Source organism: Salmo salar, chromosome 06, assembly GCF_965601325.2.
Source record: "Salmo salar chromosome 06, fSalSal1, whole genome shotgun sequence".
NCBI lineage: Eukaryota > Metazoa > Chordata > Actinopteri > Salmoniformes > Salmonidae > Salmo > Salmo salar.
In genome coordinates this window covers 47,443,854-47,458,543 of record NC_138296.1, presented here as the reverse complement: position 1 = coordinate 47,458,543, position 14,690 = coordinate 47,443,854, and the positions used below count along the sequence as shown (strand labels likewise).

At 38.2% G+C, this 14,690-nt stretch overlaps 1 long non-coding RNA gene across 1 annotated transcript; it reads left to right on the top strand.

Annotated features, from left to right (window-relative positions):
• Window positions 1–6,256: 6,256 nt before the first annotated feature.
• On the top strand, window positions 6,257–13,611 carry LOC145879852 (uncharacterized). Its single transcript, XR_014392687.1, has 3 exons — window positions 6,257–6,496; window positions 8,173–8,386; window positions 8,822–13,611. It is a non-coding gene; the product is annotated as an uncharacterized LOC145879852 (long non-coding RNA).
• The last annotated feature ends 1,079 nt before the right edge of the window (window positions 13,612–14,690 follow it).

Here is a 14,690-nt window from a genome sequence, read left to right as displayed (position 1 = left end):
TATGAATCTACTGCAAATGAAACTATTCAAGCAAATATCCTACTGGCCAGCTCCACTGCAAATGAGTAGGTGTGAGATGACACTTAATGCTAAATATAGTGAGCAGTCAGTTTGAAGCCTTGTTATGGTTTGGTGTGTGTATATTCATGTATCATTCTGATGGGACCCTTCTATTGTGTCCCTTGTCTGATGGTTTATTTTGGGTTTGTGCCTCCAACCCAGAGTATCTATCTGAATTGCTTTTACTAGGGCATCTTCAATCCATAATGGTATTTGCATTTAGGTGTTTTCAAGAAGTGAAGTATGTAAAGCGTAGAAACTTCTAGAATAAATGTTGGCAAGGCCATGGGCATAATAATAACTTCAAACGGGGGGGAATTCATCTGTCAGCCATCTCAATGAGATAAGTAACATTTTGTATTGAGTCCCATTGTGTTAGATGTCTCATAGTATCTCCTGACCTTCAATCTATGTCATTTTTTTTATAAGATAAGAGTGTGATACTAAAATATACTGCATCTTTTCCTCAAGATTGAGTTTAGGACTTGGTGGTGTAGAGTAGACCACATTGCTTCTTAGCTAGCTACCAGCAATGTACAGGGTCGCTAAAACTAGCTGCCACATAGAGCAGCTGCTCTACGACAGGGTTTCCCCAACACGGTCCTGGGCCCCCCCTCCCCCTTGGTGCACATCTTTTTTTTTCTTCTTCCTAGCACTACACAGCTGATTTAAATAATAGCCAAATCATCATCAAGCTTTGATTATTTGAGTCAGCTGTGTAGTGCTATGGCAAAAAAATCAATACGTGGCCCCCAGGGGTGCCCCCCAGGACCCTGTTTGGGAAACCCTGCTCTAGCAGTACATTCCCACAGGGGCGCTCAACACACTAATGGCCATTCATTCTCAGTCTCAGTCAAGGGTAAGTGATTGGTTTACACTTTTGAGTTGACAGAAGATGTGGGACCCATTTTAGGCCTTGACTCAACGTTCCAGGCCAAGGCATTAGCCCCAAGACTTTCACCGCCAAGTTTATGCAAGACTTATTTTCATCTGTCTTAATTTCTGTTTTCATTATATTGTGTATGTAAAAAATATATAATAAAATATACCAATGGCTATTTTGATCTGTGGCATTCTGTTTTAGTGCAAGTGTTATTGTTAATAGTGACAATTTTATAGGCATTCAGTTGAGGGCTTCAGCCCAGCCACCTTTGTGTTGGTAATGCGAAGGAGGACTACAAGTCCCATAAGCCCCACACACACACATATAGATAGATAGATAGATAGAGAGAGCTATATATATATATATTAGTCAGTTCCAAAATTATTGGCACCCTTGATAAAGCTTAGCAAAAAAGACTGTATAAAATGCATAATACCAATACTGAGCTATATTGTATGCTATAAAAAAGGGCATTATATTTTATATTGATACAATTTCTCAGATAAAGAGATTTTATTAATATTTTTTTCTAACAAAAACGGGTAAAAATGATTGGCACCCGTTTTCAATACCTCACCTTGCCAGGATAACGGCACTGAGCCTTTTTCTAAAATGTTTTATGAGATTGGAGGGATTTTATACAGAATCTTTCCAGATCCTTGATATCTTTCATCTGCGCTTATGCACTGCCCTCCGGAGATTGAGAAGGCCATTGCAAAATGTTGAATTTTGTGGTCAATTAACAATTTCTTTGTGGATTTTGATGTGTGCTTGTGGTTGTCTTTGCTGGAAGATCCACTTGAAGCCAAGTTTCAGCCTCCCGGCAGAGGCAACCTTGCCTGGCTAGCCAACCACATTGCTCTGAGCAAACGCCTAGCCACGCCCACGAAAGCAGCGGAAGAAATCAGTTTGAGTCATCAGGCAAGAGGCAACCAGGTTTTTGGCTAAAATGTCCTGGTACTGGGTAAAGTTCATGATGCAGTTGACCATAATAAGGGCCCCAGGACCAGTGAAAGCAAAATAGCCCCCATAACATCAAAGATTCACCAGCATATTTTACAGTAGGTGTGTGGTTCTTTTCTGCTTATGCATCCTTATTTCAACACCAAACCCACCATTGGTGTGCGTGGCCAAAGAGCTCTATTTTCATGTCATCTGACCGGTTCCAATCCGAGTGCCAATGCCATATAGCAAACTCCAGGCGTTTACATTTGTTGGATGACATGAAGATAGAGCTCTTTGGCCACGCACACAGGGTGCGAATTACGGGGGGTCTCAGACCCCCTGAATGAGACATGAGTCCCCCTAAATGCAACAAAGTCAAACTTCGGGGAGGTCTCTAAATAATGAACGCTAATTAAACCATTCTCCTATTTGTTTAAAATGTAACTTGTACTGCGACAGTGGTAAATATTGAAATAAAAGCTTATTCCAAATGAAATGAACACCCCCACCTCTGTCATCGTTTAAATAATTTTTCCCCCCTGTGGCTGCACCTGTGACAGTTCCATATCTCCGCCCCTTTTCAGGTGTCCCACCTTTTGTTTCTTCCAAAGGGTTCTTCTGTCAGCAAGACAAATCTATTAATTCAGGCTACAAGAGTGAAGACTCAATGACAATTGCTGTAATGACATTACACTTTTTGTTTGACAGTAAGATGAAAACATCATGACGTTGTTGTGTTCATTCCAAATAAAAAGGGTGCTGGTTCAAATCCCCGAGCCAGCAAGGTGGAAAAATCTGCCGTTCTGACCTTGACCAAGGCAGTTAACCCCCCAACAACAATTGCTCCCCAGGCACCGATGACGTGGATGTCGATTAAGGAATCTCCCCCGCACTTCTCTGATTCAGAGAGATTGGGTTAAATGCCGAAGACACATTTCGGTTGAATGCATTTAGTTTATGCAACTGACGAGGTATCCTTCATTCCCTTTCCCTTAACCTTTACTATTAGGCCAAGAAAAATATAGGAGGTACCGTGAAAAACTTTGAGACCTCCCCGAATGTCACGGTATAGTTTGCACTCTGCATGCACACCAGTGGTGAGTTTGGCATCAAAATAAGGATGTATTAGCAGAAAAGAACCACACACCTACTGTTAAATATGGTGGTGGATCTTTGATGATTTGAGGCTATTTTGTCTCCACTGGTCCTGGGGCCCTTGTTTGGTCAACGGCATCATGAACTTTACCCAGTACCAGGACATTTTAGCCAAAAACCTGGTTGCCTCTGCCAGGAGACTGAAACTTGGCCGCAAGTGGATCTTCCAGGAACACAATAACCCCAAGCACACAAAATCTACAAATAAATTCTTAATTGACTACAAAATCTTAATTGTGCAATGGCCATCTTAGTCTCCGGACTTGAACACCATTGAAAACGTGTGGTTTGAATTAAAGAGGGCAGTCCATATGAGCAGAAGAAGGATATCAATGATCTGGAAAGATTCTGTATGGAAGAATGCTCTAAACTCCCTCCCAATCTGTTCTCTAATCTCTTTTTTTATTTTTTATTAAAGGCTCAGTGCCGTTATCCTTGCAAGGTGAGGTATTGAAAGGTACTGAAAACATGGGTGCCAATCATTTTTAACCATATCTTTTTGAGAGAAAAAATATTTACTTGTTAAACATAATCTTTTTATTTGAGCAATTGTATTAGTAGAAACTAACATAATATCTTATATTTTTTGCATATAAAATACAGTAACTTTGTATTATTTATTTTATGCAGTCTTTTTTTGCTAATCTTTATCAAGGGTGCCAATCATCCCCCCCCCCCCCAGTTTTATCATTGGTCTATGATACAAAACAAGGCTGCGGTGTGCTTTAGGACCATGCTGACACCTCCGAGCGGTCTGGTAGGATGTTTGGAGTGTTTATCCGACTGGATAAAATAATTATTATTATTATGTCCCCCCCACTTATAAAACCAAAGTTGCGGCCCTGCTTGGCATTAGAAATGCAACAGTGACTGTTTGCCAACAGCCCCTGACAGTGCTAAACCTAAATCACACCACTCTTTATCTTCACTTTGTATATCAATTCACAGGAATTACATTCATCTATGCTACATGTGAGACTTACTTGACTAAAATAAGAGCATTCCATCATGTGAGACAAGGGACTAGGAGCAATGTTGAAATGTTGGCTATTCTGAGGGTAGCCTGCTTTGGACTAAGTTAAAAAAAAAAAATTATGAATGCATTATTGTCTTTCTCAGACTTTGGGCAATGTTGTGTGCTTGTCAGGCACAGGCAGTAAGGCTTTCATCTGTAAGAGTTTCACAGATTTTATTGATTGAATTTATTGATTAATTCAAATTGTTTTTCTTTGTAGTTATATTAACAGTTTAAAAGAGGATGAAAACATTTAATTCAGAGCAAAAATAAGACTATTGATCTTAATTATTGATGAAACCATATAGAAAGCCACAACTTCATGATGAAACATTTGTGATTTATATACTATCTTCAGTGGAGACATTAGTTGATGACAGCTTAATGTGAGACAATTCTCTCCAAGTTGTCTCGTCGACGAATAACATTTTGCTATTGCTCTATAGGCCTATATAATTTATACATTTGGAAAACGACTTTGTGACATACGTTTTATACAGTATTCTTGTTCAATATTCCCAATGTTGGTTTAGTAAACGCTCCTACTATCTGACGGTCCAAATACCTTCGTTCTATCGACCCTCCCTCAAACACAGCCTATTATTGAGATGAGCGGGATACGCTTTCTTTCAACACAACAGGTGTTGTGCCTCCCAACCGACAACAACTTAGAGAATAGATATGAAATACACTATATTGAACGAATTGAGTCATTTTTGATACAGGGATCCAGTATGTTTTTGTCATTTCGTAATTGTACAAGATTCAATATGACTCTGACGATTTTCCAAAGCATAACTTCGAGGTCGCTCCATACAGTTACTTGTTTTCGATGTAGTAACTGATCAAGTCTCTTGAGAGGTTTTGTAATTATTCATATGTCAAGTGTGTTGAATTTGAAACGGAATATTCTCTGCAAACATTCATCGTTATGTTAGTAGGCAGTCTTGACACCCATTCAAATGTCTATTGTAGCCTATATAATTCATATTATTTGTATCCTATTATTCATATTATTATCATTATTATTACTACCTAATTTATACAATAGAAAATCAAGGAAAACAAAGGTGTATTCAATGACATGTTCACATTTACACCTGGAAAGCTATTTCATATAATTTTTTTGCCATTGTGATGGTCTGATTTCGTTCAAGGTGAGCGTTGATTTGTAATTATATGCCTTTTCGAGAGCTTTTCGTTTGTGCTTTCAGTAGAACTTTTGATGAGAAATCCAAAGAATTGTCCTATCGTTCCAAAACATGAGTTAACAATTTTATTACACAATAATTAACGATGACTCAAACAAGATTCTGCATAATAGCTTCTAATAAATTGAATACATGTAACATTTAAAAGACAACGGGATTTAACCAGATAGTTCATTCTTAAATTTGTTGTCAAATGTTCACGTGAAAATAAGCGAACATCATTGTAATCACCAGGCATGTCTCTTGTCACGTTTGATCAAATATAGGCTACTTCGATATGCTGAAGAAATCCTAGTTTAGCTTTAACCGGCATATGTAACATATTTTATATGTTTGATTTTATATTGTTTGGTAGGTTATTGTATTTAAAATGTTTACTTCGCTGCAGTAGCCTACATTCAGTATAAAAAAAACTCATCTTAATTTGAAAATAAAGTGCAGCATTCTATGATCATTTTATAATTTCCCTTACAGGCCTGTTAGCGGATTACAGTTTAATGAAGGATAATACAACATCGAACTAATGTTCATGGTGGGCTATGTTGTGAGTTGAGGAGAAATACTATACATTTGAACCATTTTAGTTCATGTATGTGCACATGCGATGCGTTATCTCAACGTGTCCACTTGGTGGGAGTAGCTACGAGCAGAACAATCTTGGTGGGTGAAACGTCTAGGACCACCTCTTCTTAATCAATCATGCCTCTGAACACACACACAGAACTGTTTATGTTCTCCCAGGTCTTCTGTAGCAGTTGATTAGTGAACGAAATCTTGGCCAGATGTACTGATATTGCTAGATACTATGACAAACAAACAAACAATAAGTTATTGATGAAGTAGCAATCAAAATCACATGCACTAAAATTCTAAATCAAAACTATTTCTGATTTTCAATGAAATATTTCAGAAGGTTCATAATTGACTGAAAGTAGCTATTGCAATTAGGCTAATTAAACGTGGGGATAATTTAAAAAAAATAACTGAACACTGTTTATTTATTTTAATATTCGTTCAGGGAATAACTCAGTATCCTCTTCAGCGGTAATTTTTTTTTGTTCCTGTTGGCGCTTTTCTCGTCGGAAATAACTTTGCTCTCTTCTCTCTCTCTTTCCCCCCTCCCTCCCTCCCTCTTTCTCTCTCTCTCTCCATTTTGAGCATTGACTGAAACAACAGAAACTATCGTATCAGAGAACGACACATGAGCCATTTCTGAACAAGTCAATGGTAAGAATTACTAAGATTTTCAATAAGTACATTTTTAACGTTTTATTTACTTTATTTGGGCGCGGGTCTGTTTCGTAGCCTTTGACTTAATGTGAGCAAACGTATATATTTCTAACTTGCCTTTCTTCCTAAAAGATAATATGACAATGTTTTGATCACTGACTAACATCTCTCCTAGAGAAAACAATAACCTCAAATAATGTTTTGATATATATATAAATTATGTAAGAATTTATTTGGTGAATAGTAATATCCAGTATATAACCTAGAAAGTCTCGAACATGATTATTTTGAATACAATTCAATTACAAAATACATCCCTTAATGTTTCCAAAAACTTTTTTTGTAACTGTTTATCTGCCAATTTGTAACAGTTTTTCTGAAATTAACAGAATTATGAAGTATCATAAATAACTCTTTGTTTTTCTGTAGTTTTGTTACAAACATGGATCAAATTGACTGAAATGGTTTAGGAGTTTTTACAGTTTTTCCTGTCATGAAATTGAGGTTGACTTAAACGTTTTCACAAATATTTAGTTGTAAATGTTTTATAGCCCACGAATCAATGTGTCAAGCATGACGCTTTACCTTCATAATGTTGTTGTTGTTATTGTTGTTCAACTTCTGTCTGAATTTACTGTGAAGTTCTTGCACTTATTTCCCTAAATATGTGCATTGCAAAATATATACACTATCGGTCAAAAGTTTTAGAACACCTACTCATTCAAGGGTTTTTCTTTATTTTTTACTACTTTCTACATCTTAGAATAATAATACTGAAGACATTTAAATAGCGACTCTTTGCCTTGATGACAGCTTTGCACACTCTTGGCATTCTCTCAACCAGCTCATGAGGTAGTCACCTGGAATGCATTTCATTAACAGGTGTGCCTTGTTAAAAGTTAATTTATGGAATTTCTTTCCTTCTTAATGCATTTGAACCAATAAGTTGTGTTGTGATAAGGTAGGGGGGTATTTGGTAAAAGACCAAGTCCATATTAAGGCAAGAACAGCTCAAATAATCAAAGAGAAACGACAGTCCATCTTTACTTTTAGACATGAAGGTCAGTCAAAACGGAACATTTCAAGAACTTTGTAAGTTCCTTCAAGCGCAGTCGCAAAAACCATCAAGCACTATGATGAAACTGGCTCTCATGAGGACCGCCACAGGAAAGGAAGACCCAGAGTTACCTCTGCTGCAGAGGATACGTTCATTAGAGTTACCAGCCTCAGAAATTGCAGCCCAAATAAATGCTTCACAGAGTTTAAGTAACAGACACATCTCAACATCAACTGTTCAGAGGAGACTGTGTGAATTAGATCTTCATGTTCGAATTGCTGCAAAGAAACCCCTACTAAAGGACACCAATAAGAAGAAGAGACTTGCTTGGGCCAAGAAACACGAGCAATGGACATAAGACCGGTGGAAATTTGTCCTTTGCTCTGGAGTCCAAATTGGAGATTTTTGGTTTCAGCCGCCGTGTCTTTGTGTATTTCCCACCATAAAACATGGAGGAGGAGGTGTTATGGTGTGGGAGTGCTTTGCTGGTGACACTGTCTGTGATTTATTTCGAATTCAAGCCAATCTTAACCAGCATGGCTACCACAACATTTTTCAGTGATACGCCATCCCATCTGGTTTGGGCTTAGTAGGACTATCATTTGTTTTTCAACAGGACAATGACTCAGCACACCTCCAGGCTGTGTAAGGGCGATTTTACCAAGAAGGAGAGTGATGAAGTGTTGCATAAGATGACCTGGCCTCCACAATCCCCTGACCTCAACCAAATTGAGATGGTTTGGGATGAGTCGGACCGCAGAGTGAAGGAAAAGCAGCCAACAAGTGCTCAGCATATGTGGGAACTCCCTTGAATGAAAACCCTTGAATGAGTAAGTGTTCTAAAACTTTTGACCGGTACTGTATAGTTTTATGTTTTAGTTCCACAAATGCTGTATCAAGAAAGACAAACTTTTGAATAATTGTGTTTATACACCCACGCCTGTTTCAGGCTTATTGAAGAACAGGAATGTATACCCTTTTAGCCATAACTACTTTGTAACATTACAAGTTTGGTTCAAGACTTTAAAGCTGATGTGTTATTACTTTTTAGACAAGTATTCTCACATCCAGTTTGATTTGACTTATTATGTTACATTCAATTTGGGGGGGAAATGCCATGTACTAAATCGGGCTACATTCTCACTTCACCCTGTAATTCTCTAAATGGGTAGAAAGGTAAGTCAACTTTGAAATGTAAATTGCACTAGAAATGTGCACACTACCATGTATTCATATTACATTCATGTCGCCAACTTTTACTTTAGGAAGTGTGTGGTACCACACAACCTCAGAAGTAAGAGTGACTGACAACCAGAAGGAAAACCCAAACAAGAAACAACACTTAACAAACAGCACCCTGACCCACTGATATCCTATACAAGCCTCTGAAAAGGTAGCACACTTTAGGACTCTAACTAGTCTTTCTGTCCATTGAGATAAGTACATCTAGATTAGGATGGGGGTCCTCAATATAACAGATTATGTAATATATATGCAGAGACAGACAGAAAGGGGCTCATACACTTGGTCTTAAGGGAAACCCAAGGATTCATCCCAAATGGCACCCTATTCCCTATACAGTACACTACTTTTGGCCAGGACCCATATGGCTCTGGTCAAAAGTAGTGCACGACGTGGGAATATTTGGGACATAGCCCAAGACTGTGATGCCAACTGAGAGAGATGAACATCCTCAATTCCTTGTGCAGACTGAATCAATTCACAGACATAGACCGGATGTCTACAGTCAAGCACTGTCTAAACTACCTTTGGAATCCTTAGTCGTGTGTATCTATCGTAGTTGAGTGCATATATGAAAATCCAGGGTTACAATGCCAGTAAGACGGTATGAAGGAAGTTTTCTTTTTTATCTTGGAATATTTTGGCTGTGTAGGCAATGCCATCATGCAAACACTCCATCTCCAAAGTCAGTCTGTCAACCTACTGGTATCACAAACAGCCATCACTGTGATGGTACATATGGCACATTCTCATTGGATGTTTCATGTATCTTCTCCAAAGGTGGAAACCATTAAATACAAGATGATGTGTTCTGTGACCATATTGGATAGATGCAGAACCAATATGTTCTCCCCTCAGGTGTTCCGCTTAAATCGCACACAATACTGTACATTCTAAAATGTAACACCATGTCTGCAGTATGCTACTAACCTTCCGGCTCTTGATTGTATCTTGCATGTCAACATGGTGTACTTCTTGGCTATTTACAATAACGCTTCATTCACTATGTTTACTACACGTCTCTTTCCTCCTTCTAGGTATCAATCTCTTGTTACGATTATGCCACTAAAACAAAAGTGTAGAACACGCTCTGAAGACAAACTGACAAACAGTTTTGGGCGGCCGTCCGGTATTGCCTTTTAGGTAGAGCAGCAGCAATGTAGCCTCGTGTCGTTTTTGGAATGCAGTCTCATCTTCATTGAGAAAATTGCATTTGAGGTCTCTTGAGCTATGTTTTTTTAAACTAATTTGATCAGTTGTAAACCATTTTTAAATTTGAACCTTTATTTAACTAGGCAAGTCAGTTAAGAATACATTCTTATTTAACTGCTCTGCTCAGAACGACAGATTTTTACCTTGTCAGCTCAGGGATATGATCCAGCTACCTTTTGGTTACTGGCCCAATGCTCTAAACACTAGGCTACCTGCCACCCCAAAAGTACTGTTTATATTTTCAATACTCAGGCAAAACAGCAATATGGTCGCTGCCGCTGCTTTTAGTAGCACTACATTAAAGATATTATTACAACTATTACTTTACTGGAATTTCTCAAAACTAAACTCTTCTATCATTCTTCTAAACCTTATCTTTGTTAACTTCATCAGATCTTCTTTCCCTTTATTTTCATTAACTACTACTATCACCTTGTCTTTTGATGCCTCTGAAAATTGTACTTTGAACAGTTTTATGCAGAGTTATGCAGTGGTGATAAAAAGTATTATGTTGTCATACTTGAGTAAAAGTAAAGATACCTTAATAGAAAATGACTCAAGTAAAAGAGAAAGTCACCCAGTAAAATAGTACTTGAGTAAAATTATAAACGATCTGGTTTTAAATGTACTTAAGTGTAGTGGTGGAAAAAGTACTCAATAGTCATTTTTGCGTAAAAAAGTAAAAGTAAATGCTGTACGTCAAATTTCTTATAATAAGCATACCAGATGGCACACTTTTCTTGTTTTTTATTTATTTACGGACAGCCAGGGGCACACTCCAACACTCAGACATCATTTACAAATGCCAGTATTTGTGTCTAGTGAGTCCGCCAGATCAGCGGCAGTAAGGATGACATGTTATATCGATAGGTGCATGAATTGGACCATATTGCTGTTTTGTCTGAGCCTTCGAAATGTAACGAATGCTCAGACATGTGTTACATTCGTTTGGGTGCCAGGGAATATGTATGGGAGTAGAAAGTACATATTTTCTTTAGGAATGTAGTGGAGTAAAAGTTGTAAAAAATATATAAAAACTAAAGTAAAGTACAGATACCCCAAAAAACTACTTAAGTAGTACTTTAAAGTATTTTTACTTAAGTACTTTACGCCACTGAGGTTATGTTACATGAGGCCAAAGGTTTATTCTGTAGCTTATGAAGCTACATTTTTGTTGAATATATCAAGAAAAAGAGAGAACATCTTGGTAAAAAGAATATCACCAACATCATTTAATCAATGAATAGAAACATAATTAAATAGAAACCTTATAACTCGTGTACCATTGCCGCCATTATACCAGTGTAAGAGTGGGAACTCGGTAAGACCTTGTACGATTGCTGAACTGCATACAGCCTTCCTTGTTGCTGACCCAATGAGTATATTTCATGCAGCTTAGGTTTTAGTTCCCTACTTAGATGTCTGTATCACTCAGATGTAAAATGGAGAATACAGAGAAATCAGCAGTGTCCATAGAAATGGGTTGAGAGTATATCACTTTTCAAGACAGGTGGAGTAACAAGGATAAAGTTAGTTCAGGTTAGAAACTAGCTGCCATGTTAGATCTATATAGTTGAACTTTCATCACCTTTGCTCCATCAATGTTGCTCAAGGTGTTTTTTTCCATCCACAAAGTTATCCCTACAAATATGTTGTGTGTTAGGCACTGTAACTTGGAAATGGGAGTCTCACCCTTTTTTAATTAAACAATATTAGATTTGTGTTGCTAATTCACAGGGACTTCCATGATATTCTGAGGGTATTCCACCATGATGTTTTGAGGATCGTCCACTTAATCATTCCATGGTATTTTGAGGGTATAGCACCCAACCTAATTAATGGCTCTATTTAAAAAAAGCAGTCTGGTGTTCCATCATGCAAAAGGTGGTGAGACCCTATTCTTCTACTTCTGCATTCCCGCCCAATGTAACCCATGCTTATCCTAACCTCTTGACCTCCTTCTTTGCACCTCCCCCCAAAACATACACACACACAACCACCACTACCAGTGAAGAAGGGGAGGTGAGCTGATTTGGTGAAAGTCAAAGTAGAAAGTAGGTGTTTTTTTGTCTTTTGTTTTGCACAGCACGTCCATAACTCTCCCATATGTGTAACTTTTAACCCATAATGTAAACAGCAACCCACACACCACCCTTCAAACTCCATATATACAGTACCAGTCAAAAGTATGGACACACCTACTCATTCAAGGGTTTTTCTTTATTTGTACTATTTTCTACATTGTAGAATAATAGTGAAGACATTAAAACTATGAAATAACAGACATGGAATCATGTAGTAACAAAAAAAGTTATTCAAAGCAGCCACCCTTTGCCTTGATGACAGCTTTGCACACTCTTAGCATTCTCTCAACCAGCGTCATGAAGAATGCTTTTTTCAACAGTCTTGAAGGAGTTCCCACATATGCTGAGCACTTGTTGGCTGCTTTTCCTTCACTCTGTGGTCCAAGCCATCCCAATTGGGTTGAGGTCGGGTGATTGTGGAGGCCAGGTCATTTGATGCAGCACCATCCCGCTCCCTCTTAGTCAAATAGCCCTTACATAGCCTGGAGGTGTGTTTTGGGTCATTGTCCTGTTGAAAAATAAATGATAGTCCCACTAAGTGCAAACCAGGTGGGATGGCGGATTGCTGCAGAATGCTTTGGTAGCCATTCTGGTTAAGTATGCCTTGAATTCTAAATAAATCACAGACAGTTTCACCAGCAAAGCACCCCCACACTATCACACCTCCTCCTCCATGCTTCACTGTGGGAACCACAAATGCTGAGATCATCCATTCACCTACTCTAGCGTCTCACAAAGATACGCCAGTTGGAACCAAAAATCGCAAATTTGGACTCATCAGACCAAAGGACAGATTTCCTCCGGTCTAATGTCCATTGCTCGTGTTTCTTGGCCAAGCAAGTCTCTTCTTCTTATTGGTGTTGTTTAGTAGTGGTTTCTTCGCAGCAATTTGACCATGAAGGCCTGATTCACTCTCCTCTGAACAGTTGATGTTGAGATGTGTCTGCTACTTGAACTCTGTGAAGCATTTATTTTGAGAAGTAATCCTGAGTCCTCCTTTCCTGCGGCGGTCCTCATTTGATCATAGCGCTTGATGGTTTTTGCGACTGCACTTGAAGAAACTTTCAAAGTTCTTGAAATTTTCCGGATTGATTGACCTTCATGTCTTAAAGTCATGATGGACTGTCATTTCTCTTTGCTTATTTGAGCTGTTCTTGACATAATATGGACTTGGTATTTTACCAAGTAGGGCTATCTTCTGTATACCACCCCTACCATGTCACAACACAACTGATTGGCTCAAATGCATTAAGAAGGAAATAAATTCCACAAATTCACTTTTAACAAGGCACACCTGTTAATTGAAATGCATTCCAGGTGACTACATCATGAAGCTTGTTGAGAGAATTCCAAGAGTGTGCAAAGCTGTCATCAAGGCAAAGGGTGGCTATTTGAAGAATCTCAAATATAAAATATATTTTGATTTGTTTAATTCTTTTTTGGTTACTACATGATTCCACATGTGTTATTTCATAGTTTTATGTCTTCACTATTATTCTACAATGTAGAAAATAGTAGTACAAATAAAGAAAAACCCTTGAATGAGTAGGTGTGTCCAAACTTTTTAACTTTTGACTAGTACTGTATATATATAAAATATATTACATTGACACATAGATGTAGTGAAATGTGTTGTTTTTACAGGATCAGACATAGTAGTACAGCGTCCCTGGAACAAATTAGGGTTAAGGGCCTTGCTCAAGGGCACATCTACAGATTTTTTCACCTTGTCGGCTCAGATATTCAAACCAGCTACTTTTTCGGTTACTGGCCCAACCCTCTAACTGCTAGGCTACTTGCTGTTGTCACACAGACATTCATGTTGCTGGTAGACCAGTGAGCTAGCGATGAAGAAGAATGAGGCTTTGGAACACACAACAATGGACGCCCGTATGATGTGTCATCAGACATCAACTGACATAACTGTTTTTGTATGTGGAAAAACCTTTCATTGGGATGCCAGAGTTAGTAATTGACATTGCATAGCACTGATTGAACAGCATTCTCTGTTGTTACCTCTATAACAAAGTTATCGTCAGTGTCCCCCTCACTCATATAGCAGCAGAGATGGTTGAAAAGCACAAATAGGGGATTCTGTACATCAAAAGCACCGGTACTCCTGTATCCTAGATGCCGCCTCCTGCCGTTGTGCACTTGAGCAAGGCACTTACCCCCTTAACTACTATGGCCGACACTCTGCTTTAACTTTGCCACCCTCTGTGTGTGTAGGCTATTGGTGTCTTTCGAAAGGGGTTGGGATAAAGTAGAACACACATTTCTTGTTGAACATTCGTGGACAATGGACAATAAAATGATCTTGATTTTCAATATGTTGGCTACATAATCCAGAGGATCTTGACTGGCTTGGCATTCGGAAAAAAGCAATGTTTGGTAAAAATTAGGTATGTGAATGATGGTCATGCTAAGGCAAACAAGCTATGAAGGGAAATAAGTGGCTACAGTTTACAATATTTTTATTATTTCATTAAATGTTTTCCAAAGTCCCGAGGTACTTGCTCCCCTGAAGATTAGTGTGTAAAATCAATTTTACACATTTTATTTTGATTTTTTTGGTAATTAACTCTTAAAAGCTAAA